Raw genomic sequence first — 15,435 nt, forward strand, 5'->3', positions numbered from 1 at the left:
TTTTATTGACATGTAATTACATATCTTTATGGAGGACAATGTGATAATTTGATATATTTATGTAGTGTTCATCAGAAAGTCAGGGTAGTTAGTTGGCATCTCCATTTTCTTAAATGTTGTAGGAAGCCACTGATTTGTTTCCTAGCTGCCCAGGCTCCTGAAATACCACACAGAAACTATTAATTAAGTCACTGCTTGGCCTATTAGATCTAACTTCTTATCAGCTAGCTCTTACATATTAATTTAATCCATTTCTATTAATTTGTGTATTGCCATGTGGCTGTGGCTTACCAGGTAGACTTCCAGCATCTATCTCTAGCAAGGCTACATGGCTTCTCCCTGACTCTGCCTTCTTTCTCCCAGCATTCAGTTTAGTTTTCCCCGCCTAACTAAGTTCTGCCCTATCAGGCCAAGCCAGTTTCTTTATTCATTAACCAATACAAGCAACATATAGACAGAAGGACCTCTACACCACTTAAACATTCATTTAAAAAAATGCAATAAATTGTAACAAGCCACAGTCACCCTATTGTACTATAAAACACTGGAACACGTTGTTCCTGTCTATTTTCAAACCTCCTAATACTTCTCTCCCTGTTTTTCCTCACCTCTAGTGACCACTCTTCTCTCTGCTTCCATGAGATCCACATGTTTGATTGAAACTTTTAGTATTTACTCCATAGAATGGTTGACTGGTTGATTAATTAATTTTTCTCCAAATAGGCTCTCACTGTATAACTGACTGGCCTTGAACTCAAAGATCCGCCTACCTCTGCCTTCAAAGTACTGGGATTAAAGGCATCTGTCAGTACACCCAAATCCTGAGACTAATCTTAATGTTGTTCTATTGAAAAAAAAAAAGAGGTATCATAGGTATTGGAAGAGGTTTAACTTTGGGTTTCCTAGTAATTGGAGAATTGATTGATCAGTTGGTTGATTGTATTTAGCAGTATTGGTAATTTAACCTATAGAGCCTTGTATGTTTGAGGCAAATACTCTAACACTGATCTGTATTTTTGGCCCTTGGCTTTTATTTAACATACACCGTAGAATGAATGACTTTGCCTTTCTAGATGTGTTTCCTCAACAATAATGGGAGTACTATATCAGACCTCCAAATTCTCTCAGTTCAGATCTTTCAAAGTTCCAGAGCACCTGCTCAGAAGAAGCTGAGTGTTCTGAAGTCTCTGTAGCATCTAAGAGTGTTTTAATTAATATAGTTTCTGTGCTATTATTTGGGTCTGGGCAGCTGGGAAACGAACAAGCAGTCTCCACTTACAGGTGACTACTGACATGTAGAAACTTCACTTTAACATATTATTGAATATTTTTCTCTGGTCATTATTCTTTTTTATATGTTTGATTGCTTATTTTTCTCCTTCTCTTCCTTTAACTGGAATTCTGCTTGTCTGACAGTACAAAAAAAGGACTTTCTGTAACAGGAAGAGCCTGGAACAAAGCTGAGGATCATCTTCTATTTTTAAAAAATTCTTATTTATTACTGTGGGGGCATGCATGCCAGGCCTTTAGGCATTGAAGGTCAGAGGCCAACTCTCATGAGTCAGTTTCTTTCCTGTGTGGACTCCAGGACTGAGCTCTGGTCGCCAGGCTTTCACTTTTTAGAGGGAGAATTGAATTACTGGGAGTAAAGTTGAGTCTAGAAATATGTATATGGAGGCTGCTCCTTTGTTCCTAGCCTCCCAGACCCGAAATAATCACATAGAAACTATTAATTACAATACCGCTTGGCCAATTAGCTCAGCCTTCTTATTAACTAACTCTTACATCTTAAATTAACCCATTTATGTTATTTTATATGATACCATGAGGATTATGGCCTACCAGTAAGGTTCTGCCTGACAACTTGCATCTTTCTCTTTTGGCAGCTACATGGCGTCTCTCCCGAGTCTGCCACCTTTCCTCCTCTATCTCCTTGGAATTCCCACCTTACTCTATTCTGCCCTGCCATGGGCCAAAGTATCTTTATTCATTAACCAATAAAAGAAACACATATACAGAAGGAGTTCCCTCACCATTTCCCTGTTTTTGTCCAAATGAAAAGGAAGGTTTGGTTTTAACATAGCACAATCACATGCAACAAAACAGTTATCAAGCAAGAATAGAGTTAATATTTATTCCATTTACATTTGGCAAATTAAGGGAAATACTCTATCATCTATCCTATCTTTGTGAGTCTAAAGTTTTATATATAATCTCACATTTTAATTATAACTATCTTTCTTCAACTCCATCAAAGACCCCAGAAGGATATACTATTACATAAGTTAACAGGAAGTACATTGTAAGAAGCTTCCAAAACTCTAGTATTGACAGAGATATCTCACTGCCTGGACAGTCAGCTCCAAGTTCTTATGTACTGTTGGGGCATCCTTCAGCCTACAGGCCCATAGCATCTGGCAGACCTTTCCATGAAGCAGGAAATTTCAGACAGTTCTGCCTATATTGGCAGTTTGTCAGTAACTTTTTTCTGAGTCCTGCAGAATGTTTGGGTGACTCTTTCGTGAAGCAGGAACTCTGAAGAACTGTCTCACCTTCTTTATGGAACTTCAGCAGTCATTTTTCTATGAGTCCTGCATGTCTAGTTCATATAGCATAACATCAAGCAGTCCAGGAAAGAGCAGTTTCTTGCCCAAATGACTAACCAACTCCATAAAGAGCCTCTTCAATGCCCATCTTCCTCTTGAAGTAATTGATGCTGCCAGTAGTAGATGTGTCTCATTGTCATGAAAAGTCCTAAGTTCATAAACATTTTAAATGCCATATTCTGTAAGTCTTTGAAAGGTATGAAGAATACCTATCCATCTGAAATATATCTCTCTATATCTAGAAAACTAACATGATTAGAAGCTTGACTAATATAAATGACTATTTATTAACCTGTTTTTCTTAATTATACATTACATTTTTAAATTAGCTACACAAACACAATACCTTAACCAAGAACAGAAATATATATATATATATGTATATAATATATATATTATACATATATAATATAAGCTATATATATATAACAAAATTGTATCAATAGACCAAGATCCATACCAATACAAAGTATTTATCTCTATAACATATCCCCTTTTAAATATAAACAAAAAATTATAAACAATATTTGGGAATTTGGACATAGTTCTTTCCAAACTGCTTCCTGCTTTTTGTTGGGCAAAGTAATTTGGGGGTTTGTTGAGATCTTTTAGGGGGTTCATCAAACCACATTAGCCTGGAAGGATCCACAGGTTCTCATCTTCTGTGGAAACAAAAGCAGAACCTCTTTTCCAAAGCAACATATCCTTGGACCCAAATTTTGAAGTCAAGATACCTTTTATATATATACATATATATGTATATATACATATGTATATATGTACATATACATACATATACGTACATACATGCACATATATATATATATTGGTTTAGCTTATTAGCCTGTACAATGAATTGTCTCTGTGTACTTAGCTCATTCACAGGCAGAAAATTCAAAGAAAACACAATAGTATACATAATCCAGACTCTGTATATATTCCATCTTTTAAGTGGCTTATTTTTCTTTACTCCTTTAGTCTCTGAATATCTGTACTCTGTCTCTTTAAAGACTTTGTTTTACTTTTTTAAAAAACATTTACTTCTTTTATAACTGTCTATATTCTTTTTCTTCTCTCTCCCAAGCCTACATACATTTATCCAACACTGTAACCCATTTAGAGCTCTTTTTCATCTGAATCTGTCTTTATTTTTTATCTGTAATTCTTTTCTGATTAGGACCACTTCTTAAAATGCTAAGCGGCATGGCTAGGGCTAAGGCTGCTTTGCCTTTTGACTCCACCCAGTCCAATATGGCATTGGCATGTTCACTGCCTCTGAGAGCCATGCACATGGCCCCAGCTCCAGGGTTACAGTGGGTCTGTGTCACCATTAAACAATTTGTAACACACTGCTCACAGACCCCATTTAAGTGCTTGGTCTCCTAAAAGAGTCAGAGCTGTTCCTGCAACCAGCACAAACCAGCAAACCCTCCCTAAAGAAGCCACACACTTAATTTGCTGCCAGTGCTGAGTCAGGAAGACCTCTCTTAAAGGGGCTGTGGTTTGCCACCAGTAAACAGAGCCCATCTGGAAAAAAAAATGCCAAGAAGTTGTGCTTAACTCTGTTCTTTTGTGTCTAGAATTACTTCCTAAGCTCTCAGGTTTTATGCTGATGTAGTTGCCCATATTGGCACCAATTTGTAGATGGAGGTTGCTCGTTCATTCCTGCCCAGATCCAAAATAATCACACAGAAACTGTATTAATTACAACACTGCTCAGTCAACTAGCTTGGCCTTCTTATTAACTCTTATATCTTAAATGAACCCATTTCTATTATTTCATATTTTACCACAAGGCTCATGGTATACCTGCAAGTTTCTGGCTGGCAGCTCGCATCTTTTTCCTTAAGCAGCTACATGGTGTCTCTCTAACTCTGTCTTTTTTCCTCCTCTATCTACTTGGAATTCTCACCTATTCTGCCCTGCTGTAGGACAAAGCAGCTTTCTTCATTAACAGATAAAAAGCATCACATATATAGGACTTCCCACACCAGAAGAAAGTTATGCTGAAAGACAACATTTAATGAACATTTCAGAGTAGGACCAGGAAGCATCAAGGTTCAGGAATTACACACAGCTTAAGCCACAGCCTAATCATATAAATTGTTGAGCCAGGGTATGGGAATGTGAGTTTTTAAGTTGTGAGGCTGTGAAGTTTGGCAGGCCTAGAGAGTTTGCAAAGGCCACAAACTTAACAAGTTTGAAGGATGTAGCTGCAACTGTTGAAGACAACTTTTTATCTCACTATGAAATGGTGTACTGTTCGTGAAGCCATTTTATTAGAACTATAACTGCTGAGAACACATTTGGCACCTAGAATCCTAGCAATTCATCAAGTCTAGCCAAGTTTCAAGGTAACTTTATTGTGCCCATCACCTTCCTTTTCTTGTAACTTGTGGAGTCGCCTCTGTCTTCTCTTTCTTTTCTTTAAAAGTGCCATACAACCCAGCTCGTTGTTGAGCACTTGGTCAGTCTGTTTGCAATTTCCAAGACCCAAATAAATTTTCTTTTTCACTCTTGCAACTTCTGAGCTTGAATAATCAAGACCAGCCAAAGTTCAATATTATGATATCCATCACTCCCTTTAAATGATTTCAGGCTTAGGGCTGCAGCTCACTGGGTACAGTGCTTGCCTAGCATGCACTAGGTCCAGGGTTTGATCACCAGCACTACATAAGTGTGTAATCCCAGCACACTGGTGGTGGAAGTGGGAGGCTCAGAAATTCAAGACCAGCCTACTCTAACCCTTACTCCTTCCACAACCCTTACTCCTTCCACATGCCAACCTTATTTCTTTTAAATCCTAGGTGACTCCTCATCCTCCATCAACCACAAAATTACTTTTTTATAAAATTGTGACATTTTATTCATAATATTATTTCCAACAGTCTAAGACTTTTCTCTCTGTCGTACTTCCAAACAAGAAAAGACTCTTACTGTGCCTTAACTGCAATTTCTCTACCCCAGATATATGATTTATCAGTAGTTTTGTACCTATAGTGTTCTAAAAAATAAGAAAAGGCTAATTATGACTGTCTTAGTTACTGCTCTGAAGAGACACCATGACCAAGACAATTCTTATTAAAGAATATCATTAAATTGGGGTCTTGCTTAGAGTTTCAGAGGATTCGTCCATGATTATCATGATAGGAAGAAAATAGGCATGGCCCTATAGTAGTAAAAGAGCCTTACATCCTGACCACAAGCAGAAGGCAGAGGTGGGGAGGCGGAGGGCGAGGGAGAGAGAAAAAAAACTGGGTCTGACATGGGCTTTTTGTTTTGTTTTGTTTTTAAAGATTTATTTATTTATTATATATACAACATTCTGCCTCCATGTATGCCCACATGCCAGAAAAGGGCACCAGATCTCATTACGGATGGTTTTGAGCCACCATGTGGTTGCTGAGAATTGAACTCACAACCTCTGGAAGAACAGCCAGTGCTCTTAACCACTGAGCCATCTCTCCAGCCCTGGAATGGGCTTTTGAATCCTCAAAGCCCACCCACCCCCAGTGATTTCCTCCAGCAAGACTACACCTATTCCAACATAGCCACACCTCCTAACCATTCTCAAACAGTTCCACTTCTGACGACTAAGCATTCACATTTATGAGCCTATGAAGGGTATGCTCATTCAAACCACCACATTTATTTCCGTGTGTGTGTGTGTGTGTGTGTGTGTGTGTGTGTGTGAGAGAGAGAGAGAGAGAGAGAGAGAGAGAGAGAGAGAGAGAGAGAGAACTTTAGTGATTGAGGCTATAACTTCAGCTACAGGTTACCTTGTGCTAATAGGCTCCAATCAGAAGACCTAAGAGTAGAGGAAGTTTATCCTCTCTTACTGTATGGTCTGTAGATTTAGAACTTAGAAGCTGTTTTTGCTGAGAAGTATTGACTTCTCATTGAGGACCATTTGGGGTGACTAAACACAGGATAAAAGCATGGCATCTCCGCCTTCATTTTATACATCTGTCTCCTACATATTGAGTGACGGTATAGAGAAAAGTCATTGTTCTAAGCCTGTAGTTGCTTTGAATTCCAGGAAAAGGAAAACCTTCAGGTACAGATCATTCCCTAAAAGAGGAGGAAGTGAGATCTTTCAAGAACTAAACTGAGTTCCTCAAGCAATGACAACAGTAAAGATTTCATGCCTACCTTGCAGAGTCAGAACCAGACTATACCTTGACCAGGGTTGCATAACTCTGTATGTCCATGTCAAAGCCTTTGAAAGACCAGTTGTATGTCTAAACCTAAATATTATACAAAGTTGAGTTAAAGGCCTATGAATGAGTTGGATATGTGCAAAGTGATCACATTTTTGCTTATTCTTAGAAAACAAAATTAAATGGAGATTTAAAGTGTTATTGACAGATTATGTCATCCTTTAACCTGAAACAAGAATGTGAATGTATACCTGGAAAGAAAATGGGAACAACTTGGTAGTTGTAACATAATGCTGTAATTATTTTCTTCAAGTGCTGAATGTAATGGAAATAGCAGTTTTTCGACTGCTAAGATTTCTGAAAGACTAACTTTCCATGGGCATCTTAAGTCTTTGTCATCTGTAGTTTTGATTTATTTTTTACAATTAAATTCATGAAAATTTGGCTTTAAAGACTGTTTTTCCAACTAGCTCTTTAAATATCTGTTCTCACAGTGTACCTCCTAACAGATATAATCTGAATAGAATTTAAAATTTTGTATTTTATATGTATGAATGTTTTGCACATGTATGAGTGTTATTTGGGGAGACCAGAAGGGTAACATATCTCCTGGAATTTGAGACACAGATGGCTTTTAGCCACCATGTATGTGCTGGGAACTGAACTCAGGTTCTCTGCAAGAGCAGAAAAATCACTGAGCTCTGAACCATTTCCCAAACCCTGTGAACAGTATTTTTTTTATTTTGTTTATTTATTTAATTTTTGGTTTTTCAAGACAGGGTTTTTCTGTGTAGCAGTCCTGACTATCTTGGAACTCGCTTTGTAGACCAAGCTGGCCTCGAACTCACTGAGATCTGCCTGCCTCCTGAGTGCTGATCTTAAAGGCATGTGCCACCACTGCCCAGCATATGAATAGTATTCTAAAGATTCTAAATATCACCTACAGAACAAACAAAATGAAACTTGGGATTGGACCCCAGGGAAGCCAGGCCTAAGGGCCATTCCTTTTATATCATTTAGATACTTGAGTTTTGCCCTTCCCAAAGAAGGATGATCAGGAATGACTCCTTGGCATCTGCTACTTCTCCCACTTTGCTCCCCTCCCCACATATTCTACAAAGTGAGTTCAGAAAAGACTAGCCAGAATAGCCTTCTTGGTGATAAGAGACAGTCTGGACCTAACTACTAGATAGTTAATCAGGGGTGTTCAGTCAGAGGGAAAGTAGTAGTCAGAATCAAGGTGAAACCATACTGGGCGTGGTGATACACACTTGTGACCTCAATATATGGGAGGTCAAAACTGGAGAATCGTGAATTTGAGAACAGCCTAGGCCATGCTGTGAGACCTTGTCTCAAAGGCAGCAACAGAACATGAAGTCACTTGTGTTAAATTTCTAAAAGTAACTAAAGCCAAGAGAAGAAGAGGTTCTTATGTGTACCTGATACCCTGTTCCTCTTGCTGGAACTCAGTGCTCTCTGAAGGAAAAGATGGCTCCTGTGGAATTTCTTTAATTGCATGCTGTCTGACCTTGTCTTATTATATTCTGCTCTAGAGTGTTAACTTCTGCTTTCAGGCTTAAACAGCTGACTTTCTACTTACATGCTTCTGTCATTACTGCCTGTGCCTTCTTGTGTACTAGTTTATCATTAGGTCAGATAGTCTACAAAACCAGATGAGCCAACACCCAATTTCCCTCAAGATTGAGATGTTTTCAAATACAAGGAGAGAATTGAAACAGGCACTTTGAAGGTGTTTTGCTAAAAAGCATAGACTCTTCAATTTGGTTGAACTAAATGCAGGGTAAGTAAATGCAGGACAAAGGCCTGCCTTCACTCCTTCATTTCGAGTCTACCCATCTCTCTTGAAAGCATAAAGGTAGGTCATTGTTCTAAGCCTAGTCATCTTGGATTCTGGGAAGTACAAACCATCACAGAATGGTCCGCCCTGTAGACCAGGCACTTATTGATGAGGAGGAAACAGCACACTGGAGCAGGAATAACATCCCCTACTCCCAGCAACCTTATCCTCTCAAGCAATAAGGGCTTCTTCAGACTACCTTGCAGGCTGAGAGCTGAAGCTGAAGACCTGGACTACTGAATTATGCACACCTCTTACCCTATACCCCAGTCCCATTTAAACCTAAAGCTTGTGTCAGTCCCTAGAAGAAAACTAGGGGTCATTAGAGTCTTTTATCTACATTGCTTCCTGAATGGAAAAAAGAAGGAAAGGACATAACTGTTCCTAGATATGGTGGAGGAAAAAGTTTATTGTTGATAAAAGTGAGAACATAGGTAGAGGCAGGGACATCTGGGGGAGTCCAGAGTTGTCATGTCCCTGCACCTTGTGAGGAGAGGGGAAGAGAGAGGGGAACCAGGTGCAGCAGCCAGAGGTACAAAAGAGGCAGGTAATCAAAATGAATTAAGTAGGGAAGAGCCTTTGGGGTAAGGGCAGATCAACCCCTGGCTGGAGAGTTCAGGGTAGAAGATGGGGTATCCCAGCCATACCCTGTAACAGGAAGGAACTGTGGTGATGTGGGAGTCCCCTCTGTGTGTTGCTTGGATTGGTTAATGAATAAAGAAACTGCTTTGGCTTGATAGGGCAGAACTTAGGTAGGAGGAGAAGACAACTGAATTCTGGAAGGAAGAAAGCAGAGGCAGAGAGACGCCATGGATCCATCAGAGACAGATGCTGGGAATTTTACCTGGTAAGCCACTGCCACAGGTCAATAGAAATGGGTTATATTAAGATGTAAGAATTAGCCAATAAGAAACTAGAGCTAATGGGCTCTAGTTTTAGTGATTTAATTAATACAGTTTTTGTGTGGTTGTTTCGGGGCTAAGCTAGCCGGGCTGCCGGGACAAACAAGCAGGCCCTCCAACACTGGAATTGTGGGAGAACCTGGTGGCTAGGTCCACTTTGATATATTAAATAGGTACCTGGGCTATTTGTCCTATGTTGGAGTCCTGGTACTAGTCCCTTAGACTGCTTCAGGATCCAGCTAAAATGACATGCCAGCAAGGGAACTAACTGAAAAATATCTGTGGGGGAAATGAACTGTTCATTAGGTACTTTTCTACATCAGTTTCTTTATTATTCTTCACTGCAAAGGTTTCTATCTTATGTGCATTTAGCATCAGCAATTCTCTGGCTCTAGCCAGGTGCAAGGCTAAAATTGTTCAGGGTCAAAAAAGTTTCACACAAAGTGGTAGCTGTTAGCCTTTCTTTATGGCTCAAAGTGGGAGTGGTAAAATCAAGAACTTAAAGTGAAAGGGGGGAGAGAGAGAGAGAGAGAGAGAGAGAGAGAGAGAGAGAGAGAGAGATTAAATCATTATTGAAATCTAAGAGGGGACTTTGTGTGCTTTGCTATTTTTCTAAACGACTGGATAAGCAAGCTAAAAGTTATAATAGTAAAAATCAGGAGCAAGACAAGAATCATCCTTTTCTCAGCATGCCGCTTTTTTCCATCAGACAGAGTGTTTGGATAACTAGGCAACATGTAAACAAATGGGAAGCATGTGGCATTTGGTTCATGTTAGCACTTTCACCAACTGTTAGCTGACTGGAAGGAACCTTTTGGTTTTAAGGATCACACCCTATGCTATCTCTCAGGGTAAAATACAAGCAGTAAATTTCTTGCTTCAATAGACCAAGGTAAAAATAAATACACAGAGTTAAGAATTTGCTTTAAGGTTAATGTGAGGTTAGCTTGGAACAACACTTCCCTATCTTCTTGGCACGCTGATTTCAGGACACTTTTGTTCTCTATCTCTCCAAGAGCTATGGCTCAACAACTTCAGACATGCCATAATTCTTGTTTGTGGATATCTGTGAATGTCTCAGTAGAGTTTTTTGTTGTTTTTTTTTTTTGCCTGGAAACTAATACTGACCAACTGTCTGCCAAAGTGGATAATTGCAGGGGGCAGGCTTCTAAGTTTATATAAAGACCTGGTTGAGAGGGTAAGGATATTGACTGTGATTAGTTTCTCGCTAGAATCACACATTGCTGGGAAAAGTCATCCAATATACCAATGTGTAACATGAGGGGCCTGCTTGTTGGGGTTTCTGTCCTGCCCGGTACCCCATAGCCGGGAAGCCCCAAAGAAAATCACAGAGATCTTCATAAGTTATAAAACTGATTGGCCCATTAGCTCAGGCTACTTATTAGCTCTTATAACTTATGTTAGCCCATTATTTTTATCTATGTTAGCCACATGGCTCAGTACCTTTCACAGCTGGGCAAGTTACATCTTGCTTCTTGGTGGTCTGTGGCGCCCAACGTGGGGCAAAGTCCACTTAAAAACCCGAGAGGGCTTAAAAAGGAGAGAGAGAGAGAGAGAGAGAGAGAGAGAGAGAGAGTTTAACACAGCTTTTTGCTGTTTGCTAGGGTGTGCTGCAGAGAAATTTTCCTGACTCAGCAGCCTCAACAGGAAAAAAGCTGCGCAGTTTTAAAAATGCAGCTTCCTGGGCTGTGCCACTAGCGCAAACTCCAGCTATAAAGTATTTCAATGGCTTTTGTGGGACCGGATGTTTCTGTTCATGCTTGGGATCAGGAAGAAAGTACTCTGAGACCATGCCAATGACTCGGCGCTCCCCACCTGCACCTGGGCAGATGGCGGGATCAGGCTTGGGCAAGTGGGAGAGCATGGCAGATTTCTTTTGCCATACAGAGAGATGTTTCCAGGCTGCGCAGTGCTCTGCATGTCAGATTTGGCTGTAACTTGGATGAAAAGAGTTTCTGTGCCACATGCTCAGTCTCAGAGTTAAACTGCTGAGTGTGGCTCCTACCTGGTGGCCCCAAAGCTAGCAGAAAATGGTACATTCTCCATTTTGAAATTGGAGAGAGGTGGAGCCAACATCCAGAACAGCCGCGACTCTGCGACTCAGAGACACAACTGATTCAGTCACAAACGACTCTGTCATGTTGGACTGGGCGGGGCAAGTCCGCAGTACCTGTTTTTGACCTAGGAATGTCACAGCTTAGATTCTTAAGTGCTTAGTTTAGTGATTTAAAACTGCAAAGCAAAAATACTCCTGGATGGTAAAAAAGTACAGATTCACAATAGGGCAGATTCAGACATAAAAGACCTCTAAATGGGTCATACTGTTAGATAAACATAGGCTTGGGAGAGAGAAAGAAAAGAGTATAAAGAGGCACAAACAAAGTTAATGTTAAAAAAAAGGGTTAAGTCTTTAAAGAGACAGAGTACAGATAGTTATAGATTAAAAGAAATAAAAATAAGTCACACAAAATTGAAAAATTCAGAAAGCCTGGATTCTGTGTATTACTGTGTTTTCTTTAAATTTTTTGACTGTGAAGGAGCTAAGTACAGAGAGACATTTCATTGTTTGGGTTGCTAGGCTAAACCACCATGTGTATTATTATAAAAGTATTATGACTACAGAATTTAGGTCTAAGGACATGATGCTTTGGAAAGGAGGTTCTTCTTTTGTTTTTCACAGAGGATGAGACCCTGTGGATTGCTTCTATCCCAATATGGTATGATAGACCACACCCTCCTGAAAGGTTGCTGTGAACACCCTCAAAAAATTACTTAACTGCCGACTGATATGAACCTGGTACACAGGATATACCATAAAAGACCTGATTAACAGCATCCCTATACAGCAGGAAGAAGTTTGGAGAGAAATAACTATGTCCATATTCCTAGATATTATTTGTAAATGTTCTTTTACATTTAAGGGGGAATATAATATAGATATGAATAATTTACATTGGTATAAATTTTACTCTATTGATATAAATTTAAGGTCAATTTTGTTATATGTATATATGTTTCTGATCTTAAGGTATTGTGATTGTGTAGCTCATTTAAAAATGTAATGTATAATTAAAAATATAGGTTAATAGATAATCATCAATAATAGTCAAGCTTGTAGTCATGTTAGTTAGATTTTCTAGATATATAGAGATATATTTCAGTTAGATAGGCATTCTTCATATCTTCCAAAGACTACAGAATATGGCATTTTAAATGTTTTAATAACTTAGGATTTTTCATGACAATGAGACACATCTGCTCCTGGCAGCACCAATCTACTTCAAGAGGAAGATGGGCATCAAAGAGGCTCCTTATGGAGTTTGATAGCCATTTGGGCAAGAAACTGCTCTTGCCTGGACTGATGCATAGACTGGACACAAAGAACCCGCAGAGAGGGAACTGCTGAACTTGTCTAAAGGTGAGATGATCTTTCAGGGTTCCTGATTCATGAAAGAGTCTGTGAGACATTCTGCAGGACACAGCAGATAGTGATTGAACTGCCTTTGAAATTTCCTGCTTCATGGAAATGTCTGCTGGATACTATGGACCTGTAGGCCAAAGATGGGTGCCTCAACAGTACAAAAGAACTTTGGGTGACTGTCCAGGCAGCAAGATGTCTCTGTCATTTCTAGAGTTTGGAAGTTGCTTATTTCTTGTTTACTTAGGTAATGTTATATCCTTCTGGAGTCTTTGATGGAGTTGAAGAATGGTTAGTTATTGTTTTCCTTAGTTATGATAAAAGATAAAGTAGATATAAATACTGTAACTGTAATTCTTGGTTGATAACTGTTTTATGTAATTTTACTATGTTAAAGTGAAAGCCTTTCTTTTTTGTTTAAACAGAAAAAGGGGAAATGATGTAGGTGGGTCTTCATTCCATGTGTTGCTTTCATTGGTTAATTAATAAAGAAATTTCTTGGCCTGATAGGTCAGAACATGGTTGGAGTAGACTGAACAGAATGCTGGGAGAAAAAAAGCAGAGGCAGGCAGATGCCATGATTCCCCTTCCCGAGATGGACACTGGCTAGACATGCTGGTAAGCCTTGACCTCGTGGTGGCATACAGATTATTAGAAATGGATTAGTCAAGATGTGAGAGTTAGCCAATAAGAGGCTAGAACTAATGGGCCAAGCAGTGTTTAAATGAATACACTTTCCGTGTAATTATTTTGGGTAAAGCTAGCTGGGAACTGGGCCCCAGCCCGCCACATCACAACACCAATGCTTAGGGAAAATTGTGCCCAGTAAAAAATTAACAATTAGTGCTGTAATGTGAGGGTAATGTGCGAGGTCTTCACACACACACAAAAATGAAATGAGGACAGTTAACACATTCAAAAGGCAATATTTCTTTTCACCCTGCTAAATAAGGTCCATCAAATGTGCATCTTTGCTGACAGTATTCCTCATCGCCTTTCTAAGATCTATCTCCATGAGATAGGCACCTCTGGTGGCTTGACTTCTGTGTAATACTTTCTGCTGTAGTAGTCCTGGGTTTGAAACTTAACATCCCAATCATTTTGTTGATAATACATAAGGGATGATGTAATCTTCTATGACTTCTTCCTGCTGTCATTGGGGTATTGTTGTTGGAGACCCAAGAAGGTTGGAATGGTTGCTTAATCTGGGAAGACCAGGCTGTCTCACTCACTGTCCAGGCTCTGCAGGATCTTCTGGAGTGCAGGTAGCAGTTGGAGCAAATTTCAGTCTTTAGTTGATTGGAAATGTGCTGAAACAGGTATATATTAGGGATAGAAGATGAAGTTAAGAAGTTTAGTGGCATTTTTTTTTCTTACATATACATTTGAAACTTCCAGGCTTATGGTCCTGGCAGTTGTGGGAGGAGAATCCCAAGACCAGGGGAGAGGAAGAGAGAGTGCACCCTCAGGAATAGGCAGGTTGGGGAAACAGGCTATTGATGGACAGTACTTATCGGGAGTCTATTTGACTAGTTACCTGCATTCAAGTCAATTCCCTGAAGCTTACAAGAAATTTTTAAGTTTACAAAAAGAGATGACAGTTTTAGCTGTGTTAGTGTTCCCACTGTTTGTAATCTGTACTGAAATCCACACTGTAGAAAAGGCAGTAAACTCATGCCTTGGAATCATAGAAGCTTGGGGAACCAAAAATGGTTTGGGCTTAAAAGCATGAAAACTCTTTTCAGAGGGCTGGATGTAGACTGGACAGAGATTTTTTTAGCACAACGAGAAGCACTTTTTCAGTCTGTGCTTAGAAGACAACCAAAGGAAATTTAAAATCTTGAGATTGTGGCTATGATAATAGAAGTCAGTACTTTCCAGAGATAGATTAATAGCTTATCAGAACTCTGTTGATTGGTAAAGCCTGAACGTATGGAGTTTTCATATAACAATAGCATAGTGACAGAAATCTGAAGCATCTTTTCTTTTTTTTTTTTTATAAATTACATTTATCCACCTTAAAACACGTTCTTAAACCCTTACAACTTAAGCTTTCACATCCTTAGACCTTTATAACTTACATTTAGATTTCTTAGGGTAGTGATACTTCATTTTTATTTTAATAAATAAAGCTTGCCTGAGTATGACAGCCCCACTGGTCAGCCTTACAGACCAGGCAATGTTGGCACACACCTTTAATTCCAGTAGCCACACTAGTTCACTATAGAAAGTGGGCAGTGCACGCTTTTAATCCCAGCACTAGAGAGGAATATAAGATGAGAGGAGACAGCTCTCAGACAAAGTCTCATTCCAAGGACTCATAACGCCATTTCAGTCTGCAGTAGAGGTAAGAGCCAGTGACTACTTTGCTTTTCTGATCTTCAAGTTGAACCCCAACATCTGTCTGTGGGTTTTCATTATTTGTGCAGCATTTGGCTCCCAACATTTGGGGTATGAACTCATGAAAAAC

Source organism: Myodes glareolus, chromosome 9 (genome assembly GCF_982192425.1).
Source record: "Myodes glareolus chromosome 9, mMyoGla1.1, whole genome shotgun sequence".
Taxonomy (NCBI): Eukaryota; Metazoa; Chordata; class Mammalia; order Rodentia; family Cricetidae; genus Myodes; species Myodes glareolus.